The 25,085-nt window shown below is 52.2% G+C and overlaps 2 protein-coding genes across 6 annotated transcripts in view; both read right to left on the reverse strand.

The window, feature by feature from the left end:
* The window catches only part of LOC139250519 (6-phosphofructo-2-kinase/fructose-2,6-bisphosphatase 4-like), a 282,039-nt gene extending 271,972 nt beyond the window's left edge, over nt 1-10,067 (reverse strand). For 3 of the 5 annotated variants that reach the window (XM_070872902.1, XM_070872901.1, XM_070872898.1), the window contains exon 1: nt 9,960-10,066. The gene's annotated coding sequence lies outside the window, so the exon portion shown is untranslated. Of the gene's footprint in view, nt 1-9,959 lie in introns of all 5 variants that reach the window. The other 2 variants (XM_070872897.1, XM_070872900.1) reach the window with 1 other exon arrangement.
* Nucleotides 1-25,085, reverse strand: part of LOC139250516 (actin nucleation-promoting factor WAS-like) — a 115,815-nt gene that overhangs the window by 44,648 nt on the left and 46,082 nt on the right. The window lies entirely within an intron of this gene.

Raw genomic sequence — 25,085 nt, forward strand, 5'->3', positions numbered from 1 at the left:
GATGAGGGAGAGACAACCCACAGTAAACTGGATAAATCTGTTCATGGGTAAATCGGCAGGTCAGTGGGAGATGTTCAAAAATAATTGAATGTGATACAGAGCCAGTTCATAGCCCTGAGGGGCAAGAGCTCGACTTACTGAATAAAACAGCCATGGACAACGGAAGAGGTGAGGGACAGCATGAAACTAACACACACACACACAAACTAGCACCGATCCTGGCCAATGGGAGAGATACAAAGAACAACAAAGGGGCACAAAACAGAGAGTAAGAGCTACACAATGGGAGCATGAAAAGAAACTCGCAAGGGAGGTCAGAATCAACACAAAGAAGTTTTACAGTTACATTTGGAAACAGAGGGTGGTCAGGAGCGATGCTGGCCCCTTAAATACTGAAAGTAGTGATATTGTCACTGACAATGGGGAAATGGCGGATATGTTGAATAATTACTTTGTGTTGGTATTTACAGTAGAGGAAGAGGAAAGCATGTCAGAAATCCCAAAGAAACTAATATTGAATCAGGGACAGGGACTCAACAAAATGAATGTAAGTAAATTAACAGTAATGAAGAAAGTACTGGCACTAAAGAGTGACAAATTCCCGGACCAGATGGTTTCCATCCCAGGGTTTAAAGGAAGTAGGTGAGCACATTGCAGATGCTCTAACTATAATCTTCCAAAGTGCTCTCGATTCAGGAACCGTTTCTTTAGATTGGAAAATGGCATACGTCACTCTTGCTTTTTAAGAATGGTGAGAGGGGGAATCACAGAATTTTTGACCAGTTAGCCTAACATCTGTCTGTTGTGGGGAAATTACTAGAGTCTACAATTAAGGATACAGTGACTGAACACCTCAAAAATGTTCAGTTGATCAGAGAGAGCAGCAGGGATTTGTGAAAAGTCGGTCGTGCTCATCAAACCCGACTGAATGTTTTGAGGAGGTGACTCAAATAGTGGACAGGGAATGTCTATAGATACTATTTATATCAACTTCCAGAAGGCATCTGATAAAGTCCCTCATAAGAGATTGTCAAATAAGATAGAAGCCCACGGAATTGAGGGCAAATTATTGACCTGGTTAGGAAATTGTCTGAGCGGCAGGAGACAGCGAGTAGGGATAATGGGCAGGTACTCACAGTGGCAGGATGTGGACTAGTGGGGTCCCGCAGGGATCGGTGTTGGGGCCTCAACTATTCACAGTATTTATTAACGACTTAGATGATGGCATAAAAAGTCATAATATCCAAATTTGCCGATGGCACAAAGATAGGCGGCATTGCAGGCAGTGTAGATGGAAGCATAAAATGACACAGGGATATCGACAGATTAAGTGAATGGGCAAAACTGTGGCAAACAGATTTCAATGTAGGTAAGTGTGAGGTCATCCACTTTGGATACAAAAAGGATAGAACGGGGTACTTTCTAAATGGTGAAAGGCAAAAAAATAGTGGCAGTCCAAAGAGACTTAGGGGCCCAGGTACAGAGATCATTAAAATGTCATGAACAGGTACAGAAAATAATCAAAAAGGCTAATGGGATATTGGCCTTTATATCCAGAGGACTGGAGTACAAAGGGTTAGAAGTTATGCTGCAGCTGTACAAAGCCCTGATCAGACCACACCCGGAGCACTGTGAGCAGTTCAGGGCACCACACCTTAGGAAGGATATAATGGCCTTGGAGGGAGTGCAGCGAAGGTTTACTAGAATGATGCCCGGACTCCAAGGGTGAAGTTACGAGGAGAGGGCAACACAAATTAGGATTGTATTTCCGAGAATTTAGGAGGTTGAGAAATGATCAGATCGAAGTTTTCAGGATATCAAGGGGAACGGATAGGGTAGATAGAGAGAAACTATTTTTGCTGGTTGGGGATTCTAGGACTGGGGGACATAGTCTAAAAATTAGAGCCAGTGCTTTCAGGAGTGAAATTGGGAAACATTTCTGCACACAAAGGAAGGTAGAAGTTTGGAACTCTCTTCCACAAACGGCAACTGATGCTAGATCAATTGTTAATTTTAAATCGGAGACTGATAGCTTTTTGTTAATCAAAGGTATTAAGGGATATGGGTTGAAGGTGGGTACATGGAGTTAGGTCACAGATCGGCCATGATCTCATTGAATGGCGGAACAGGCTCGAGGGGCTGAATGGCTTCCTCCTGTTCCTATGGAATTCAGTTCTAACGTGATCAATTTCATCATCTCTCACTATCCTTTACCAAATAGGACTTTTGCTCGGTTTAAAAATCCGTTCCAACACGTTGTAACACTGGGAGAGGTGATAGCACAGGATACATCAATCTGCTCAATAACCAGCTGATACTCAGAACCATTACGATGGTCAGGCACCATATTTCACACACCGTAAGACAATTAAACATCAGCTGAAACAATTGAACGCAGGCAAGACACACGGCAGCAGATTTATCAGCAGGTTATGTGATCTATTAACAGGATTCAGGTTTAAGCTGCCCCATCTATGAACCTCAGATGAGGAAAGGTTGGGTTCAGACATGATGGACCTCCCAGCTCAGGAGCCCACAGCCACTGTACCCCAGTGAGAGTCAGTGCTTGTGGAACTGAACCCCAGTGAGAGTCAGTGTGTGGGGAACTGTACCCCAGTGAGAGCCAGTGCGTGGGGAAATGTACCCCAGTGAGAGTCAGTGTGTGGGGAACTGTACCCCAGTGAGAGTCAGTGCCTGTGGAACTGTACCCCAGTGAGAGTCAGTGCCTGTGGAACTGTACCCCAGTGAGAGTCAGTGCCTGTGGAACTGTACCCCAGTGAGAGTCATTGTGTGTGTGGAACTGTACCCGTGAGAGTCACTGCCTGGGGAACGGTGCTCCAGTGAGATTAAGGGCCCGTGCAGCTGCGCCCCAGACACCGTCAGCCCCCGTGCAGCTGCGCCCCCCGATGCCGTCAGCCCCCATGCAGCTGCGCCCAGAAGCCGCCAGCCTCCGTGCAGCTGCACCCCAGACGTCGTCGGCCCCCGTGCAGCTGCGCCCCAGACGCCGTCGGCCCCAGTGCAGCTGCGCCCCAGACGCCGTCGGCCCCCGTGCAGCTGCGCCCCAGATGCAGTCAGCGCCTGTGCAGCTGAGCCCCAGAGGCCGCCAGCGCCCGTGCAGCTGCGCCCCAGAGGCCGTCAGCACCCGTGCAGCTGCGCCCCAGAGGCCGTCAGCGTCTGTGGAACCGCGCCTCAGAGACAGTCAGCGCCCGTGGAACCGCACCCCAGAGACAGTCAGCGCCCGTGGAACCGTACCCCAGAGAAAGTCAGCGCCCGTGGAACCGTACCCCAGAGAGAGTCAGTGTGTGTGGAACTGTACCCCAGTGAGAGTCAGTGTGTGTGGAACTGTGCCCCAGAGAGATTAAGTGCCTGTGGAACTGTACCCCAGTGAGAGTCAGTGTGTGTGGAACTGTATCCCAGTGAGAGTCAGTGCCTGTGGAACTGTACCCCAGTGAGAGTCAGTGTGTGTGGAACTGTGCCCCAGCGAGATTAAGTGCCTGTGGAACTGTACCCCAGTGAGAGTCAGTGTGTGTGGAACTGTACCCCAGTGAGAGTCAGTGTGTGTGGAACTGTACCCCAGTGAGAGTCACTGCCTGGGGAACGGTGCTCCAGTGAGATTAAGGGCCCGTGCAGCTGCGCCCCAGACGCCGTCAGCCCCCGTGCAGCTGCGCCCCAGACACCGTAAGCCCCCGTGCAGCTGCGCCCCAGACGCCGTCGGCCCCCGTGCAGCTGCGCCCCAGACGTCGTCTGCCCCAGTGCAGCTGCGCCCCAGACGCCTTCAACCCCGTGCAGCTGCGCCCCAGGCGCCGTCAGCCCCCGTGCAGCTGCGCCCCAGACGCCGCCAGCCCCAGTGCAGCTGCGCCCCAGACGCCTTCAGCCCCCGTGCAGCTGCGCCCCAGATGCAGTCAGCGCCTGTGCAGCTGAGCCCCAGAGGCCGCCAGCGCCCGTGCAGCTGCGCCCCAGAGGCCGTCAGCGCCCGTGCAGCTGCGCCCCAGAGGCCGTCAGCGTCTGTGGAACCGCGCCTCAGAGACAGTCAGCGCCCGTGGAACCGCACCCCAGAGAGAGTCAGTGTGTGTGGAACTGTACCCCAGTGAGAGTCAGTGTGTGTGGAACTGTGCCCCAGAGAGATTAAGTGCCTGTGGAACTGTACCCCAGTGAGAGTCAGTGTGTGTGGAACTGTATCCCAGTGAGAGTCAGTGCCTGTGGAACTGTACCCCAGTGAGAGTCAGTGTGTGTGGAACTGTGCCCCAGCGAGATTAAGTGCCTGTGGAACTGTACCCCAGTGAGAGTCAGTGTGTGTGGAACTGTACCCCAGTGAGAGTCAGTGTGTGTGGAACTGTACCCCAGTGAGAGTCACTGCCTGGGGAACGGTGCTCCAGTGAGATTAAGGGCCCGTGCAGCTGCGCCCCAGACGCCGTCAGCCCCCGTGCAGCTGCGCCCCAGACACCGTAAGCCCCCGTGCAGCTGCGCCCCAGACGCCGTCGGCCCCCGTGCAGCTGCGCCCCAGACGTCGTCTGCCCCAGTGCAGCTGCGCCCCAGGCGCCGTCAGCCCCCGTGCAGCTGCGCCCCAGGCGCCGCCAGCCCCCGTGCAGCTGCGCCCCAGACGCCGCCAGTCCCCGTGCAGCTGCGCCCCACAGGCAGTCAGCGCCCGTGCAGCTGCGCCCCAGAGGCCGTCACCGTCTGTGGAACCGCGCCTCAGAGACAGTCAGCGCCCGTGGAACCGCGCCTCAGAGACAGTCAGCGCCCGTGGAACCGCACCCCAGAGACAGTCAGCGCCCGTGGGGAACCGTACCCCAGAGACAGTCAGCGCCCATGGAACCGTGCCCCAGAGACAGTCAGCGCCCGTGGAACTGTACCCCAGTGAGAGTCAGTGTGTGTGGAACTGTGCCCCAGCGAGATTAAGTGCCTGTGGAACTGTACCCCAGTGAGAGTCAGTGTGTGTGGAACTGTACCCCAGTGAGAGTCAGTGTGTGTGGAACTGTACCCCGGTGAGAGTCACTGCCTGGGGAACGGTGTTCCAGTGAGATTAAGGGCCCCTGCAGCTGCACCCCAGACGCCGTCAGCCCCCGTGCAGCTGCGCCCCAAACGCCGTCAGCCCCCGTGCAGCTGCGCCCCCGAGGCCGTCAGCCCCCGTGCTGCTGCGCCCCCGAGGCCGTCAGCCCCCGTGCTGCTGCGTCCCAGACGCCGTCAGCCCCCGTGCTGCTGCGTCCCAGGCGCCGTCAGCCCCCGTGCAGCTGCGTCCCAGACACTGTCAGCCCCCGTGCAGCTGCGCCCCCGACGCCGTCAGCCCCCGTGCAGCTGCACCCCCGACGCCGTCAGCCCCCGTGCAGCTGCGCCCCAGACGCCACCAGCCCCCGTGCAGCTGCACCCCAGACGTCGCCAGCCCCGTGCAGCTGCGTCCCAGGCGCCGTCAGCCCCCGTGCAGCTGCGTCCCAGCCGCCGTCAGCCCCCGTGCAGCTGCGCCCCCGACGCCGTCAGCCCCCGTGCAGCTGCACCCCCGACGCAGTCAGCCCCAGTGCAGCTGCGCCCCAGACGCCTTCAGCCCCCGTGCAGCTGCGCCCCAGATGCAGTCAGCGCCTGTGCAGCTGAGCCCCAGAGGCCGCCAGCGCCCGTGCAGCTGCGCCCCAGAGACCGTCAGCGCCCGTGCAGCTGCGCCCCAGAGGCCGTCAGCGTCTGTGGAACCGCGCCTCAGAGACAGTCAGCGCCCGTGGAACCGCACCCCAGAGACAGTCAGCGCCCGTGGAACCGTACCCCAGAGAAAGTCAGCGCCCGTGGAACCGTACCCCAGAGAGAGTCAGTGTGTGTGGAACTGTACCCCAGTGAGAGTCAGTGTGTGTGGAACTGTGCCCCAGAGAGATTAAGTGCCTGTGGAACTGTACCCCAGTGAGAGTCAGTGTGTGTGGAACTGTGCCCCAGCGAGATTAAGTGCCTGTGGAACTGTACCCCAGTGAGAGTCAGTGTGTGTGGAACTGTACCCCAGTAAGAGTCAGTGTGTGTGGAACTGTATCCCAGTGAGAGTCAGTGCCTGTGGAACTGTACCCCAGTGAGAGTCAGTGTGTGTGGAACTGTGCCCCAGCGAGATTAAGTGCCTGTGGAACTGTACCCCAGTGAGAGTCAGTGTGTGTGGAACTGTACCCCAGTGAGAGTCAGTGTGTGTGGAACTGTACCCCAGTGAGAGTCACTGCCTGGGGAACGGTGCTCCAGTGAGATTAAGGGCCCGTGCAGCTGCGCCCCAGACGTCGTCAGCCCCCGTGCAGCTGCGCCCCAGACGCCGTCAGCCCCCGTGCAGCTGCGCCCCAGACGTCGTCTGCCCCAGTGCAGCTGTGCCCCAGACGCCTTCAACCCCGTGCAGCTGCGCCCCAGGCGCCGTCAGCCCCCGTGCAGCTGCGCCCCAGACGCCGCCAGCCCCCGTGCAGCTGCGCCCCACAGGCAGTCAGCGCCCGTGCAGCTGCGCCCCAGAGGCCGTCACCGTCTGTGGAACCGCGCCTCAGAGACAGTCAGCGCCCGTGGAACCGCGCCTCAGAGACAGTCAGCGCCCGTGGAACCGCACCCCAGAGACAGTCAGCGCCCGTGGGGAACCGTACCCCAGAGACAGTCAGCGCCCATGGAACCGTACCCCAGAGACAGTCAGCGCCCGTGGAACTGTACCCCAGTGAGAGTCAGTGTGTGTGGAACTGTGCCCCAGCGAGATTAAGTGCCTGTGGAACTGTACCCCAGTGAGAGTCAGTGTGTGTGGAACTGTACCCCAGTGAGAGTCAGTGTGTGTGGAACTGTACCCCGGTGAGAGTCACTGCCTGGGGAACGGTGTTCCAGTGAGATTAAGGGCCCCTGCAGCTGCACCCCAGACGCCGTCAGCCCCCGTGCAGCTGCGCCCCAAACGCCGTCAGCCCCCGTGCAGCTGCGCCCCCGAGGCCGTCAGCCCCCGTGCTGCTGCGTCCCAGACGCCGTCAGCCCCCGTGCAGCTGCGTCCCAGACGCTGTCAGCCCCCGTGCAGCTGTGCCCCCGACGCCGCCAGCCCCCGTGCAGCTGCACCCCCGACGCCGTCAGCCCCCGTGCAGCTGCGCCCCAGACGCCACCAGCCCCCGTGCAGCTGCACCCCAGACGTCGCCAGCCCCCGTGCAGCTGCGTCCCAGGCGCCGTCAGCCCCCATGCAGCTGCGTCCCAGCCGCCGTCAGCCCCCGTGCAGCTGCGCCCCCGACGCCGTCAGCCCCCGTGCAGCTGCACCCCCGACGCAGTCAGCCCCCGTGCAGCTGCACCCCCGACGACGTCAGCCCCCGTGCAGCTGCACCCCCGACGACGTCAGCCCCCGTGCAGCTGCACCCCCGACAGTGTCAGCCCCCGTGCAGCTGCGCCCCAGAGGCCGCCAGCGCCCGTGCAGCTGCGCCCCAGAGGCCGCCAGCGCCCGTGCAGCTGCGCCCCAGATGCCGTCACCGTCTGTGGAACCGCGCCTCAGAGACAGTCAGCGCCCGTGGAACCGCACCCCAGAGACAGTCAGCGTCCGTGGAACCGTACCAGAGGCAGTCAGCGCCTGTGGAACTGTACCCCAGTGAGAGTCAGTGCCTGTGGAACTGTACCCCAGTGTTACTTGGCATGTGTATGGAACTATACCCTAATGAGTGTTACTGTATGTGGAACTGTACACCAGAGACAGTCAGCGCCTGTGGAACTGTACCCCAGAGACAGTCAGTGTCCGTGGAACCGTACCCCAGTGAGAGTCAGTGTCTGTGGAACTGTACCCTAGTGAGAGTCAGTGTGTGTGGAACTGTACCCCAGTGAGAGTCAGTGTGTGTGGAACTGTACCCCAGTGAGAGTCAGTGTGTGTGGAACTGTACCCCAGTGAGAGTCACTGCCTGGGGAACGGTACCCCAGTGAGAGTCACTGCCTGGGGAACGGTACCCCAGTGAGATTAAGGGCCCGTGCAGCTGCACCCCAGACGCCGTCAGCCCCCGTGCAGCTGCGCCCCAGACGCCGCCAGCCCCCGTGCAGCTGCACCCCAGACGTCGCCAGCCCCGTGCAGCTGCGTCCCAGACGCCGTCAGCCCCCGTGCAGCTGCGCCCCCGCCGCCGTCAGCCCCCGTGCAGCTGCACCCCCGACGCAGTCAGCCCCCGTGCAGCTGCACCCTTGACGGCGTCAACCCCCGTGCAGCTGCGCCCCAGATGCCGCCAGCCCCCGTGCAGCTGCACCCCAGACGTCGCCAGCCCCGTGCAGCTGCGTCCCAGGCGCCGTCAGCCCCCGTGCAGCTGCGTCCCAGCCGCCGTCAGCCCCCGTGCAGCTGCGCCCCCGACGCCGTCAGCCCCCGTGCAGCTGCACCCCCGACGCAGTCAGCCCCCGTGCAGCTGCACCCCCGACGACGTCAGCCCCCGTGCAGCTGCACCCCCGACGACGTCAGCCCCCGTGCAGCTGCGCCCCAGACAGTGTCAGCCCCCGTGCAGCTGCGCCCCAGAGGCCGCCAGCGCCCGTGCAGCTGCGCCCCAGAGGCCGCCAGCGCCCGTGCAGCTGCGCCCCAGATGCCGTCACCGTCTGTGGAACCGCGCCTCAGAGACAGTCAGCGCCCGTGGAACCGCACCCCAGAGACAGTCAGCGTCCGTGGAACCGTACCAGAGGCAGTCAGCGCCTGTGGAACTGTACCCCAGTGAGAGTCAGTGCCTGTGGAACTGTACCCCAGTGTTACTTGGCATGTGTATGGAACTATACCCTAATGAGTGTTACTGTATGTGGAACTGTACACCAGAGACAGTCAGCGCCTGTGGAACTGTACCCCAGAGACAGTCAGTGTCCGTGGAACCGTACCCCAGTGAGAGTCAGTGTCTGTGGAACTGTACCCTAGTGAGAGTCAGTGTGTGTGGAACTGTACCCCAGTGAGAGTCAGTGTGTGTGGAACTGTACCCCAGTGAGAGTCACTGCCTGGGGAACGGTACCCCAGTGAGAGTCACTGCCTGGGGAACGGTACCCCAGTGAGATTAAGGGCCCGTGCAGCTGCACCCCAGACGCCGTCAGCCCCCGTGCAGCTGCGCCCCAGACGCCGCCAGCCCCCGTGCAGCTGCACCCCAGACGTCGCCAGCCCCCGTGCAGCTGCGCCCCCGCCGCCGTCAGCCCCCGTGCAGCTGCGCCCCCGCCGCCGTCAGCCCCGTGCAGCTGCACCCTCGACGGCGTCAACCCCCGTGCAGCTGCGCCCCAGATGCCGCCAGCCCCCGTGCAGCTGCGCCCCAGATGCCGCCAGCCCCCGTGCAGCTGCGCCCAACGCCGCCAGTCCCGTGCAGCTGCGCCCCAGACACCGCCAGCCCCCGTGCAGCTGTGCCCCAGACGCCGCCAGCCCCCGTGCAGCTACGCCCCAGAGGCCGCCAGCGCCCGTGCAGCTGCGCCCCAGAGGCCGCCAGCGCCCGTGCAGCTGCGCCCCAGAGGCCGCCAGCGCCTGTGCAGCTGCGCCCCAGAGGCCGTCACCGTCTGTGGAACCGCGCCTCAGAGACAGTCAGCTCCCGTGGAACCGCACCCCAGAGACAGTCAGCGTCCGTGGAACCGTACCAGAGGCAGTCAGCGCCTGTGGAACTGTACCCCAGTGAGAGTCAGTGCCTGTGGAACTGTACCCCAGTGTTACTTGGCATGTGTATGGAACTATACCCTAATGAGTGTTACTGTATGTGGAACTGTACACCAGAGACAGTCAGCGCCTGTGGAACTGTACCCCAGAGACAGTCAGTGTCCGTGGAACCGTACCCCAGTGAGAGTCAGTGTCTGTGGAACTGTACCCTAGTGAGAGTCAGTGGGTGTGGGACTGTACCCCAGTGAGAGTCAGTGAGTGTGGGACTGTACGCCAGTGAGAGTCAGTGACAGCCTGTGGGGTTTTCCTCAGTCTGTTGACCCGGAGTGTGCCCTCTGACCCGGCCCTTCCCCCTCGGCTTGTTTACTGGCGAAACGGTGTGGCGGCGCCGCTTCCCGTGGAGTCTGGGCCCGGGGCTTCTTACCTCAGTACGGCGGCTCGGGCTCCGGCTCGGTTCGGGCGGCGGCGGAAACCGGACAACAAGTGACAGCACCTGGCCTGGCCGGCCTCCTATCTGGCTCCGCCCCCTGCAACTGCCCCCCCGCTACAAACCACGCCCCTATCTGGCTCGGCCCCTGCAACCCACACCTCACTGGTCTCGCCCCCTCGCTGGGCCCACCCCTGGAAACCACGCCCCCTCATGCAACATACCCCTATCTGGCTCCGCCCCCTGACTGCGCCCGCTAACTGGCCCCACCCCCAATCCGCCCCTCCAAATCCCGCCCCTCGCTGGGCCCGCCCCTCCAACTGCCACCTCGATTTCCCCGCCCCCTCACACGCCTCCACCCCTCATACCCCTCCCCGTCACACGCCTCCCCCTCACACCCATCGCCATCACAACCCTCCCCCTCACACCCCTACCCCACACTGCTTTACCCCTCGCACCTTTCCCCCTCACACCCATCTCCCCTTTCCCCCTCCCCTCACACCACTCTTCCCCCACTGCCTCCTCTCCCCCTCACACCCCTCTCCCGTCTTCCCCTCTCTCACAGCCCTTCACATCCCTACCCCTCACTCCCCTCCCCAACACTCCTCTTCCCCCTCCCCCCCTCCCCTCACACTCTTCTGCCCCTCCCCCTCACACCCATCCCCATCACAACCCTCCCCCTCACACCTCTCCCCCTCATACCCCTACCCCACACCGCTTTCCCCCTCACACCCCTTCCCCCTCACACCCCTTCCCCCCTCCCCTCACACCACTCCCCCCCTACTGCCCCCTCACACCCCTCTCCCCCTCACACCCCTCCCCATTTCCCCTCCCCCTCGCACCACTCTTCCCCACCGCCCCCTTAAACCCTTCTCCCCCTCACAGCCCTCTCCTTCACACGCCTCTCCCCCAACGCCCCTCACACCCCTCTCCACCCCCTCTCCCCCTCACACCCCTCTCCCGTCTCCCTTCACACCCTTCTCCCCCTCACAGCCCTTCACACCCCCTCCTCCTCACCCCTCACCCTCACACCCCTCCCCTCCCCTCACACCCCTCTCCTCTTCCCCCTCACACCCCTCCCCCTCACACCGCACTCCCCCTCACACCCCTCCTCTCACACTCTTCTGCCCCTCCCCCTCACACCCCTCTCCCCCTCACCTCCTAGAAACGTCGAAAACATAGAAACATAGAAAATAGGTGCAGGAGTAGGCCATTTGGCCCTTTGAGCCTGCACCACCATTCGATAAGATCATGGCTGATCATTCTCTCAGTACCCCTCACACCCCTCACGAACGTTTCCTCCTCACATCCCTCCCCTCACACACCCCTCCCCCTCACAGCCTCTTCCCCTCCCCTCACACCCCCTCTCCCCCTCCCTCATCACACCCCTTCCCCACGCCTCTACACCTCACACCCCTCCCCCATCCTCACACCCCCATCACACCCCTCCCCCTCACACCTCTCTCCCACCTCCCTCTCACACCCCTCTCCCATTCACACTTCTCCCCCTCCCCTTCACACCCCTCTCCCCTCCCCCTCACACGCCTCCACTCACACCTCACTCCCCTCACACTCCTCTCCTCCTCACACCCCTCTCCCCGTCTCATCCCACCCCCTAAAACCCCTCTCCCCCTCACACCCCTCCCCTCACACCCCACACCCTTCCCCCCTCACACCCCCACACCTCTCCCCCCTCATACCCCCACACACAGACCCATATACAATATTGGCGCAATTAAATTGGCTTGTTAGAAACATAGAAAATAGGAACAGTAGTAGGCCATTCGGCCCTTCGAGTTTGCACTGCCATTCAATATGATCATGGCTGATCCTCTATCTCAACACCATATTCCCGCTTTTTCCCCATACCCCTTGAGGCACTTTATTTCTAGAAATCTATCTATCTCCTCTTAAATATATTGGCCTCCACAGCCTTCTGTGGTAGAGAATTCCACAGGTTCACCACACTCTGAGTGAAAACATTTCTCCTCATCTCGGTCCTAAATTTCCTATCCCGTATCCTGAGACTGTGACCCCTTGTTCTAGACTTCCCAGCCAGGGGAAACATCCTCCCCGCATCCAGTCTATACAACCCAGTCAGAATTTTATACGTTTCAATGAGATCCCCTCTCATTCTTCTAAACTCTAGTGAATACAGGCTAGTCGACCCAATCTCTCTTCATACGACAGTCCTGCCATCTCAGGAATCAGTCTGGTGAACCTTCGCTGCACACCCTCTATGGCAAGTATATTCTTTCTTAGGTAAGGAGACCAAAACTGCACACAATACTCCAGGTGCGGTCTCACCAAGGCCTTGTATAACTGTAGTAAGACATTCTTACTCATGTACTCAAATCCTCTTGCAATGAAGGCTAACATACCATTTGAACATAAGAACATAAGAATTAGGAACAGGAGTAGGCCATCTAGCTCCTCGAGCCTGCTCCGCCATTCAATAAGATCATGCCTGATCTGGTCGTGGACTCAGCTCCACTTACCCGCCCTCTCCCCGTAACCCTTAATTCCCTTATTGCTTAAAAATCTATCTATCTTTGACTTGAAAACATTCAATGAGCCAGCCTCAACTGCTTCCTTGGGCAGAGAATTCCACAGATTCACAACCCTCTGGGAGAAGAAATTCTTTCTCAACTCGGTTTTAAATTGCCTCCTCCGTATTTTGAGGCTGTGCCCCCTAGTTCTAGTCTCCCCCACCAATGGAAACAACCTCTCTGCCCCTATCTTGTCTATCCCTTTCATGATTTTAAATGTTTCTATAAGATCACCCCTCATCCTTCTGAACTCCAAGGAGTAAAGACCCAGTCTACTCAATCTATCATCATAAGGTAACCCCCTCATTTCTCGAATCAGCCTAGTGAATCGTCTCTGTACCCCTTCCAAAGCTAGTATATCCTTCCTTAAGTAAGGTGACCAAAACTGCACGCAGTACTCCAGGTGCGGCCTTACCAATACCTTATACAGTTGCAGCAGGACCTCCCTGCTTTTGTACTCCATCCCTTTCGCAATGAAGGCCAACCCATTCCATTTGCCTTCCTGATTACCTGCTGCACCTGCAAACTAACCTTTTGGGATCAAAAGAGTTTCATGCACAAGGACCCCTAGGTCCCTCTGCACCACAGCATGTTGTAATTTCTCCCCATTCAAATAATATTCCCTTTTACTGTTTTTTTTCCCAAGGTGGATGACCTCACACTTTCCGACATTGTATTCCATCTGCCAAACCTTAGCCCATTCGCTTAACCTATCCAAATCTCCTTGCAGCCTCTCTGAGTCCTCTACACAACCCGCTTTCCCACTAATCTTTGTGTCATCTGCAAATTTTGTTGCACTACACTCTGTCCCCTCTTCTAGGTCATCTATGTAGATTGTAAACAGTTGTGGTCACAGTACTGATCCCTGTGGCACACCACTAACCACTGATTTCCAACCGGAAAAGGACCCATTTATCCCGACTCTCTGCTTTCTGTTCGCCAGCCAATTCTCTATCCATGCTAATACATTTCCTCTGACTCCGCGTACCTTTATCTTCTGCAGTAACCTTTTGTGTGGCAACTTATCAAATGCCTTTTGGAAATCTAAATACACCACATCCATCGGTACACCTCTATCCACCATGCTCGTTATATCCTCAAAGAATTCCAGTAAGTTAGTTAAACATGATTTCCCTTTCATGAATCCATGCTGCGTCTGCTTGATTGCACTATTCCTATCCAGATGTCCCGCTATTTCTTCCTTAATGATAGTTTCAAGCATTTTCCCCACTACAGATGTTAAACTAACCGGCCTATAGTTACCTGCCTTTTGCCTGCTCCTTTTTTTAAACAGAGGCGTTACATTAGCTGCTCTCCAATCCGCTGGTACCTCCCCAGAGTCCAGAGAATTTTGGTAGATTATAACGAATGCATCTACTATAACTTCCGCCATCTCTTTTAATACCCTGGGATGCATTTCATCAGGACCAGGGGACTTGTCTACCTTCAGTCCCATTAGTCTGTCCAGCACTACCTCCCTAGTGATAGTGATCATCTCAAGGTCCTCCCTTCCCACATTCCTATGACCAGCAATTTTTGGCATGGTTTTTGTGTCTTCCACTGTGAAGACGGAAGCAAAATAATTTCCACATTTCCCATTATTAAATCCCCCTTTTCATCTTCTAAGGGACCAACATTTACTTTAGTCACTCTTTTCCGTTTTATATATCTGTAAAAGCTTTTACTATCTGTTTTTATGTTTTGCGCAAGTTTACCTTCGTAATCTATCTTCCCTTTCTTTATTGCTTTTTTAGTCATTCTTTGCTGTTGCTTAAAATTTTCCCACTAACCTTGGCCACCTTATACGCATTGGTCTTTGATTTGATACTTTCCTTTATTTCCTTGGTTATCCACGGCTGGTTATCTCTTCTCTTGCCGCCCTTCTTTTTCACTGGAATATATTTTTGTTGCGCATTATGAAAGAGCTCCTTAAAAGTCCTCCACTGTTCCTCAATTGTACCACCGTTTAGTCCTTGTTTCCAGTCTACTTTAGCCAACTCTGCCCTCATCCCACTGTAGTCCCCTTTGTTTAAGCATAGTACACTCGTTTCTGACACAACTTCCTCATCCTCAATCTGTATTACAAATTCAACCATATTGTGATCACTCATTCCGAGAGGATCTTTTACGAGGAGATCGTTTATTTTTCCTGTCTCGTTACACAGGACCAGATCCAAAATGGCTTGCTCCCTTGTAGGCTCTGTTACATACTGTTCTAAGAAACAATCTCGTATGCATTCTATGAATTCCTCCTCCAGGCTACCCCCTGCGATTTGATTTGACCAATCGATATGTAGGTTAAAATCCCCCATAACTACTGCCGTTCCTTTTTCACATGCCTCCATTATTCCCTTGATTATTGCCCGCCCCACCATGAAGTTATTATTTGGGGGCCTATAAACTATGCCGACCAGTGACTTTTTCCCCTTACTATCTCTAATCTCCACCCACAATGATTCAACATTTTGTTCATTGGAGCCAATATCATCCCTCACAACTGCCCTGATATCATCCTTTATTAACAGAGCTACCCCACCTCCTTTCCCTTCTTGCCTATCTTTCTGAATCGTCAGATACCCCTGTATGTTTAATTCCCAGTCTTGGCCACCTTGCAACCATGTTTCTGTAATGGCCACCAAATCATATCCATTTGTAATGATTTGTGCCGTCAACTCATTTACTTTATTTCTAATGCTGCATGCATTTAGGTCGAGTGTTTTCATCCTAGTTTTTAAACCATGATTTTTAGTTTTAACCCCTCCTGCAGCCCTTTTATATTCAGTGGCCCTTTTTGTTTCTTGCCTTTGGTTTCTCTGCCCTCCACTTTTACTCATCTCTTTTCTGTCTTTTGTTTTTGTCTCCTTTTTGTTTCCCTCTGTCTCCCTGTATTGGTTCCCATCCCCCTGCCATATTAGTTTAACTCTTCACCAACAGCACGAGCAAACACTCCCCCTTGGACATTGGTTCCGTTCCTGCCCAAGTGCAGACCGTCCGGTTTGTACTGGTCCCACCTCCCCCAGAACCTGTTCCAATGCCCCACGAATTTGAATCCCTCCCTGCTGCACCACTGCTCAAGCCACGTATTCATCTGTGCTATCCTGCGATTCCTATTCTGACTAGCACGTGGCACTGGTAGCAATCCCGAGATTACTACTTTTGAGGTCCTACTTTTTAATTTAACTCCTAGCTCGTTAAATTCGTCTCGTAGGACCTTATCCCTTTTTTTACCTATGTCGTTGGTACCAATGTGCACCACGACAACTGGCTGTTCTCCCTCCCTTTTCAGAATGTCCTGCACTCGCTCGGAGACATCCTTGACCCTTGCACCAGGGAGGCAACATACCATCCTGGAGTCTCGATTGCGGTCGCAGAAACGCCTATCTATTCCCCTTATGATTGAATCCTCTATCACTATCGCTCTCCCACTCTTTTTTATGCCCTCCTGTACAACAGAGCCAGCCACGGTGCCATGAACTTGGCTGCTGTTGCTCTCCCCTAATGAGTCATCTCCCTCAACAGCACTCAAAACAGTGTATCTAGCTGGCTGTGGATCCTTCTCAACTCACTACACATTGCCACTTATGTCATTCTCAGCATCGTGGATGCTCCAGAGTGAATCAACCCTCAGCTCCAATTCCGTAACTTGCCTTCCTAACTGCTTGCTGCACCTGCATGTTTGCTTTCAATGACTGGTGTACGAGGACACCCAGGTCCCTCTGTACATCGACACTTCCCAAGCCATCATCATTTAAATAATGCATTGTCCTTATGTTTTTCCTACCAAAGTGGATAACTTCACATTTATTCACATTTTACTGCATCTAACATGTGTTTGACCACTCACTCAACCTATCTAAATCGCCTTGCAGTGTCTTTGCATCCTCCTCACAACTCACAATCCCACCTAGTTTTGTGTCGTCAGCAACTTGGAAATATTATATTTGGTTCTCTCATCCAAATCATTTATATATATTGTGAATCGCTGGGGCCCAAGCACTGATCCTTGTGGTACCCCACTAGTCACTGCCCGCCACCCCGAAAAAGACACGTTTATTCCTACTCTCTGTTTCCTGTCAGTTAACCAATTTTCAATCCATGCCAATACATTACCCCCAATCCTATGTGCTTTAATTTTGCACGCTAACCTCTTATCAAAGACCTTCTGAAATCCAAATACACTACATCCACTGGTTCTCCCTTATCTATCAGTTACATCCTCAAAAAACTCCAGTAGGTTTGTCAAACATGATTTTCCTTTCATAAATCCATGTTAACTTTGTCTAATCCCATTGATATTATCCAAGTGTGCCGTTATTACATCCTTTATAATAGACTCTAGTATTTTCTTTACTACTGATGTTAGGCTAACCGGTCTGTAGTTCCCTGTTCTCTCTCTCCTCCTTTTTTAAATAGTGGGGTTCCTCCAATCTGTAGGAACTGTTCCATAATCTATAGAATTTTGGACGATGACAACCAATGCATCTACTATTTCCATGGCTATCTCTTTTAGTACTCTGGGATGCAGATCATCAGGCCCTGGGTATTTATCTGCCTTCAGTCCCATTAGTTTCTCCAGCACTATTTTCTTACTAATAATCCTTTCCTTTAATTCCTCTTGCACACTAGACTCTTGGTTTCCTAGCATTTGTGTGACGTTATTTGTGTCCTCTTCCGTGAAGACAACCGAAGTATTTATTTAATTGTTCTGCCATTTCCTTGTTCCCCATTACAAATTCTGATGTTTCTGTCTGTAAAGGACCTACATTTGTCTTCACTAATTTTTTTCTTTTTACGTACTTGTAGAAACTTTTGCAGTCGGTTTTTATGTTCCTTGCAAGTTTACTCTCATACTCTATTTTTTCCCTCTTAATCAGCCTCTTGGTCCTCTTTTGCTGAATTCTAAACTGCTCCCAATCCTCAGGCTTGCTACTTTTTCTGGCAACTTTGTATAACTCCTCTTTAGATCTAATGCTATCCTTAATTTCTTTTGTTAGCCATGGTTGGGCCACTTTTACTTTTGTGTTTTTATGCCAAAAAGGAATGTATAACTGTTGCAATTCATGCATTTGTTCCTTAAATATTAGCCATTGCCTATCCACCTTTTAATGAATCTTTCCAATCTATCATAGCCAATTCATTCCTCATATCTTCGTAGTTTCTTTTGTTTAGATTTAGGACCCTAGTTTCGGATTGGACTACTTCACTTTCCATCTTAATAAAGAATTCAATCATCTTATGGTCACTCTTCCCTAAAGGACCCCACACAACAAGACTGCTAATTAATCCCTTCTCATTACACAATACCCAATCTAGGATAGCCTGTTCCCTAGTAGGCTCCTCAACATACTGGTCTAAAAGACCATCTCGTACACACTCCAGGAATTTATCTGCCACAGTATTATTACTAATTTGGTTTGGCCAGTCTATATGTAGATTAAAGTCACGTACAATTACTGTAGTACCCTTGCTGCATGCATCTCCAATTAACTGTTTGATTTTATTCTTTTTATTAACTTTTAGCTTTTGCTTGTTAAGTGAGTTTCAATGTTCAGTTGGTCAGTGGGAATTAGAAATATCAGACAAACATTCATCTGGTAAGGATTCAGCTTCAAACTTGCTTTGCCCTGTCCCATGGATCCCCGCTGGCCCCCGAGGAGGCATCCTCCAAGGCCAAGTAAAAACGTCACCTGTGTGTACTTTTATTCATTAATCTCTCTGTAACTGTTGCCAGTTGAATGATTTAGCTGGCGAGTTATTCGAGTTCAAGCTGCAGTTATTAATGAGGGAGAGCAGCTAATGGAATGTATTACTATGGAACATGTGGATGCTGAGGTAGCCGGATTGGGACACAGGTATAAGAAGAGGCACTGGGAGTATTAGCTTAGAATTCGATGAGCTCTGATCGGCTGTGAGCCTCGGGAACTGTAACATAATTCTCTGGTGAATTCGCAAAGTGTTGATGCGAGTGTGCGTGTAATAATTGTCAAATAATAGATATCACTGAATACTCTGAACATCAAGAACAAAAAGGGAGGGTGTGACTATTAGGGAGCTGGGTAGCGGGGATTTAGGAGAGGTTGAGAAGGAGGTCCTGCAGACACTGGTCCTGTCCAACAGATGTGATGTACTCGCTACCTGTCGGGACAAGGAGAAAGACTGCAGAGAAGACAGTCATAAAGCAGATCAAGGCAACGTGACTCAGAAGGTGGTCCAAGGGGGGAATTACACAGGATTACATCGGATATATGGCACAGAAACAGGCCATTTGGCCCAACCAGTCCATTTATGCTCCACTCGAGCCTCCTTCCTTCTTTCTTCATCAAAATCTATCAGCATGACCCTCTATTCCCTTCTACCTCATATGCTTATCTAGTCTCCTCTTAAATGCATCTATATTATTCACAACAACCACTCCCTGTGGTACCGAGTTCCACATTCTCACCATTCTTTGGGTAAAGAAGTTTCTTCTGAATTCCCGATTGGATTTCTTGGTGATTGTCTCATATTGATTAGCAAGTGATCAGGAAGGCCAATGGAATCTTGGCCTTTATTGCAAAGGGAATGGAATATAAAAGCAAGGAAGTCTTGCTACAATTATACAGGGTATTGGTGAGGCCATAACTGAAATACTGCATACAGTTTTGGTTTCCATATTTACGAAAGGATATACTTGCTTTGGAGGCAGTTCAGAGAAGGTTCACTAGGTTGATTCCGGAGATGAAGGAGTTGACTTATGAGGAAAGGTTGAGTAGGTTGGGCCTCTACTCATTGGAATTCAGAAGATTGAGAGGTAATCTTATCGAAACGTATAAGATTATGAGGGGGTTTAGCAAGGTGGATGCAGAGAGGATGTTTCCACTGATAGGGGAGACTAGAACCAGAGGGCATAATCTTAGAATAAGAGGCCGCCCATTTAAAACTGAGATGAGGAGGACATTTCTTCTCTCGGGGTTGTAAATCTTTGAAATTCGCTGCCTTAGAGAGCTGTGGAAGCTGGGTCATTGAATAAATTTAAGACCGAGATCGACAGTTTCTTAACTGATAAGGGAATAAGGGATTATGGGGAGCGGGCAGGGAAGTGGACCTGAGTCCATGATCGGATCAGCCATGATCGTCCTAAATGGCGGAGCAGGCTTGAGGGTCCGTATGGCCTACCCCTGCTACTATTTCTTATGTTCTTACTAATCTCATCATCCACTGTCATGTCCACCTGTTCTATCTCCCTGGTAAATACTGAAGCAAAATAATTATTTCATATTTCTGCCATCTCTGTCGTTACCTGTAGGATTACCCTGTCTATCTCTTAATGGTCCTATTCCAATCCCAACCGTCCTTTTTTATTGATATGCATGTGAAATATTTTACTATTTTGTTTTATGTTCCTTGATAATTTAATTTCATTGAACCTCTTTGCCTTCCTAATTGTCTTTTTGACTTCTCTCCTAATCTCTGTATTCTCTGTTAGCATGCACTCCCCTGCTGTCTGTGTAATTAATATATGCCTCATTTGTTCCCTTATGACTTTATTCATCCACGGAGTCTCATTAGTGTTTAGTTTGTTCTTTCCTTTTAGTGGAATATATATATTTTTTTATTCGTTCATGGGATGTGGGGATCGCTGACAAGTCCAGCATTTATTGTCTATCCCTAATTGCCCTTGAGAAGATGGTGATGAGCCACCTTCTTGAACTGCTGCAGTCCGTGTGGTGAAGGTACTCACACAGTGCTGTTTGGGAGTTCCAGGATTTTCACCCAGTGACGATGAAGGAAGGGCGATATACTTCCAAGTCAGGATGGCGTGTGACTTGGAGGCAAACTTGGAGGTGGTAGTGTTCCCATGCACCTGCTGCCCTTGTCCTTCTCATTGGTAGAGATTGCGGGTTTGGGAGGTGCTGGCGAAGAAGCCTTGGTGAATTGCTGCAGTGCACTTGTAGATGGTATACACTACAGTCACGGTGTGTCGGTGGTGGACAGAGAGAATGATAGAATCATGGAAATTTACAGCATGGAAGGCGGACATTTCTATACTCCTCTAGGGTTTCTGCAGTATTGAGCCCTTGGTATCTGTCATTAGCCTCCCTTTATTTCTTTATCCTACCCTGTATGCCCCTGACATCCAAGGGGCTCTAGATTTGTTAGTCCCACCCTTTTTCTTTAAGGGAACATTCTTGCCCTGAACCCTGATTTACAGCTGTTTCCAGTCCACTTTGGCTAAATCACATCTCAGCTTAGTAAAATTGGCTTTCCCACAATTGAGAACTTTTATTTCTGCTCTTTGACCTTTTTCATAACTACCATAAATCTAACTGAATTATGATCACAAGCACCAAAATGCTCTCCCACTGATACCCCTTCCACCTGCCCCGCCTAATACTGGTTAAAAAAAGTTCTCCTGAATGCATTTTAGGAATTCTGCACCCTCTATATCTTTCATACGAATTCTATCCCAGTTAATATTAGGGTAGTTGAAATCCCCCACTATTACTGCCCCATAGTGTTTGCACTTCTCAGAAATGTGCCTACATATTTGCTCTTCTATCTCCATGACTATTTGGGGATCTATAGTACACTCTATAGCAGTGTGATCGCCCCTTTCTTGTTCTTCAATTCAACCCATATTGCCTCATTGGGTGGAATTGAATGTTGAAAGTCGTGGATGAGGTGCCAATTAAATGGGCTGCTTTGTCCTGGATAGTGTCGAGCTTCTTGAATGTTGTTGGAGCTGCACTTGACCAGGCAAGTGGAGAGTATTCCATCACACTCCTGATTTGTGCCTTTGAGGAGTCAGAAGGTGAGACACTCGCCGCAGAATACTCAGCCTCTGATCTCTTTTTCCCACTGTATTCATGTGCGTACCGTTTTGGTCTCCTTATTTAAGGAAGGATATACTTGCATTGGAAAGGGAAGGGAAGGGAATACACATTATATAGTATGACACTAAAAAGTGTAGAGAAACAAAGGGACCTTGGAGTACAGATCACAGATCCCTGAAGGTAGCAGGCAGGTAGACACAGTGGTTAAGAAGGCATATGGAATACTTTTATTAATTGAGGCATGGAATACAAGAGCAAGGAGGTTATGCTTGAACTGTATAAAACACTGGAGTATCATGTGCAGTTCTGGGCACCACATTACAGGAAAGATGTGATTGCACTGGAAAGGGTGCAGAGGAGATTTATAAGAATGTTGCCTGGACTGGAAAATTTTGGCTATGAGGAAAGATTGGAGATGCTGGGTCTGTTTTCTTTGGAACAGAGGAGGCTGGGGAGACCTGATTGAGGTGTATAACATTATGAGGGGCCTAGATAGAGTAGATAGGAAGGACCTGTTTCCCTTGGAAGCGGGGTCAACAACCAGGGGGCACAGAGTTAAAGTAATTGGGGAGAGGTCTAGAGGAGATATGAGGGGAATTTTCTTCACCCAGAGGGTGGTGGGGTTGTGGAACTCACTGCCTGAAAGGGTGGTAGAGGCAGAAACCCTCACCACATTTAAGAAATACTTGGATGTGCACTTACAAGTGCTGTAACCTACAGGGCTATGGACCTAGAGCTGGAAAGTGGGATTAGGCTGGATAGCTCTAGGTCGGCCAGCGCGGACATGATGGGCCAAATGCCCTCCTTCTGTGCTGTAAATTTCTATGATTCTATGGAGGCAGTTCAGAGAAAGTTCACGAGGTTGATTCCTGAGATGAAGGGGTTGTCTTATGAAGGAAGGTTGAGCAGGTTGTACCGATACTCAAGAAGAATGAGAGGTGATCTTATTGAAACGTATAAGATTCTGAGGGGGCTCAACAGGGTAGGTGCAGAGAGGATGTTTCACCTCGTGGGGGAATCTAGAACTAGGGGGCATAGTTTCAGAATTAAAACGGAAATGAAGGAGGACGTTCTTCTCTCAGAGGGTCATGAATTTTTGAAATTCTCTACCCCAGAGAGCTGTGGAGGTTGTGTTATTGAATATATTTACGGTGGAGATAGACAGATTTTTGAACGACAAGGGAGTCAAGGGCTATGGGGAGCGCGCAGGGAAGTGGAGTTGATGCCAAGATCAGCTCAGCCATGATCTTATTGAATGGCGGAGCAGGCTCAAGGGGCCAAATGACCTACACCTGCTCCTATTTCTTACCTATGTATCCAAGTTAGCTGATGATACAAAGTTAAGTGGGAAAGTAAGCTGAGGAGGAGCAAAGAGGCTGTAGATATATAGGGACAGGTTGACTGAGTGGGCAAGAACATTGTAAATTTTTTTAAATTATTCGTTCATGGAATGAAAGGCTAGCATTTATTGCCCATCCCTAGATGCAATACAAATGTGGCTCACTAGACTGGTTCCTGGGATGGGGGGGATTGTTCTATGAGGAGAGATTGAGTAGACTTGGCTTATATTCCCTAAAGTTTTAGAAGAATGAGAGGTGATCTATTTGAAACATATAACATTCTTAAGGGGCTTGATAGGCAAATCTAGAACAAAGGGTCACAGTCTCAGAATAAGGGGTCGGCCATTTGGGACTGAGATGAGGAGAAATTTCTTCACTCAAAGGGTTGTGAGTCTTTGGAATTCTCTACCCCAGTGGATGCTCAATCATTGACTATATTCGCCCCGACCTGCGAGGAAACACCAGCTGCAGGTCGGGGGTATAAGAGGAGCCACTTCAAGATACATCGCGAGCTGTTCCAGGTAGGCGACGGCTTCGAGGAGGGCGACGTCACCAAAACCCATGTTGCCGATTGGAATGTAGGCAGGAACTTCAGCGGGGCCCAGCAGAGGTGCGGTGAATGATTGGGGTGGAGGTGCAGCGAGAGATTGTGCCGGGGCAGAGGAAGAGAGATCGATCGGGGCACACAAGCGACGTGATTTGGGCCCAGGAGAAGCGAGAGTTCGGGACCCAGGGGCAGCACGGGCCAGCCCACACTGCGATATGTCCGTACAGCAGAGCTGGTCTCCAGTCATCTTGGTTAATCCTTGCCACTGGACCAAGACCTAGCTCTGTCAAGCCCGTGTGGTGGCTGGTGTGCAACGGGCACCACACACAGGCACCTTCCACCCTTCATTGTCGTTCACAATCTGGAATATCAGGTCCTCATCGAAATACTTGTGAACTCATCCCTTTCTGGTATAGAAGCAAGTTAGCCTCGATACGAGGCACCGCCTAAGACAGAGGTCGATACATTTTGGGGAATTAAAGGATATGGGGATAATGCGGGAAGGTGGACTTGAGCTACAAGATCAGCCATGATCTTGTTAAATGGCGGAGAAGGCACAAAGGGCCAAATGGCCTACTCCAGCTCCTATTTCTTTTATGTTATGTGGCTGTTTCAGTTAAGTGTCTTGTCAATGGTGACCCCCAGAATGTTCATAGTGGGGGATTCAGCAATGGTAATGCCATTGAATGTCAGGGGGTGCTGGTTAGACTCTCGCTTGTTGGAGACCGTTATTGTCTGGCACAAATGTTACTTGCCACTTATCAGTCTAAGCCTGAATGTCGTCCAGGTCTTGCTGCAGGCGGGCATGGATAGCTTAATTATCTGAGGAGTTGCGAATGGCACTGAACATTATGCAGTCATTAGCGAACATCCCCACTTCTGACTTTATAAGAGAGGGAGGGTCATTAATAAAACAGCTGAAGATGGTTGGGCCTAGGACACGGCCCTGAGGAACTCCTGCAGTAATGGCTGGGGCTGGGATGATTGACCGCCAACCACCACAACCATCTTCCTTTGTGCTAGGTATGACTCCAGCCAGTGGAGAGTTTTCCCCCCGATTCCTATTGACTTCAGTTTTACTAGGGCTCCTTGATGACACACTCAGTCAAATGCTACCTTGATGTCAAGGGCAATCACTCTCCCTCACTACACCTCTGGAATTCAGCTCTTTTGTCCATGTTTGGACAATGAGTTCTGGAGCCGAGTGGTCCTGGCAGAACCTTTTTGTGGACAGGACATACCTGGGCAGTTTTCCACATTGTTGGATAGATGCCAGTGTTGTCTTCTTTTTAGGCAGTCCCCCTGATTAGAGGATGACTTGCTTCCACGTTAAGATGAGTTCTAAGGTGACTGAAGAGACCAATGCGGTGGTAGGAGGGACGGGTGGATAGGGTGCTTTATTTGTCATACGCTCCTTTCGCTTTTTGTACTTTGCTTCCGCCTGCTCCCGACGAACAGACTCAGTGTTCGGTGCCTTCTTTGAGTGGTCTTGGGCCAGGGATTCCCAAGAGTCGAGAATGTTGCGTTTTTTTCAAGGAGGCTTTGAGGGTGATCTTGAAGCATTTTCTCTGCCCTCCTGGGGTTCACTTGCTGTTACATAGCTCGGAGTAGAATGCCAGTGTTGTAGTGTACTGGAACAGCTTGGCTAGTTCTGGGACACAAGTCTTCACAGCACGATAGCCAGGATTTTGTCAGGGCCTATAGCCTTTGCTGTATCCAGTGCGCTCAGCCATTTCTTGATATCACGTGGAGTGAATCGATTGGCTGAAGACTGGCTTCTCTGATGGCGAGGACCTCAGGAGGAGGCCGATATGGATCATCCACTCAGCACTTCTGGCTGAAGATCGTACACATACTTCAGCCTTGTCTTTTGC

Source organism: Pristiophorus japonicus, unplaced genomic scaffold (genome assembly GCF_044704955.1).
Source record: "Pristiophorus japonicus isolate sPriJap1 unplaced genomic scaffold, sPriJap1.hap1 HAP1_SCAFFOLD_384, whole genome shotgun sequence".
Classification (NCBI taxonomy): Eukaryota; Metazoa; Chordata; class Chondrichthyes; family Pristiophoridae; genus Pristiophorus; species Pristiophorus japonicus.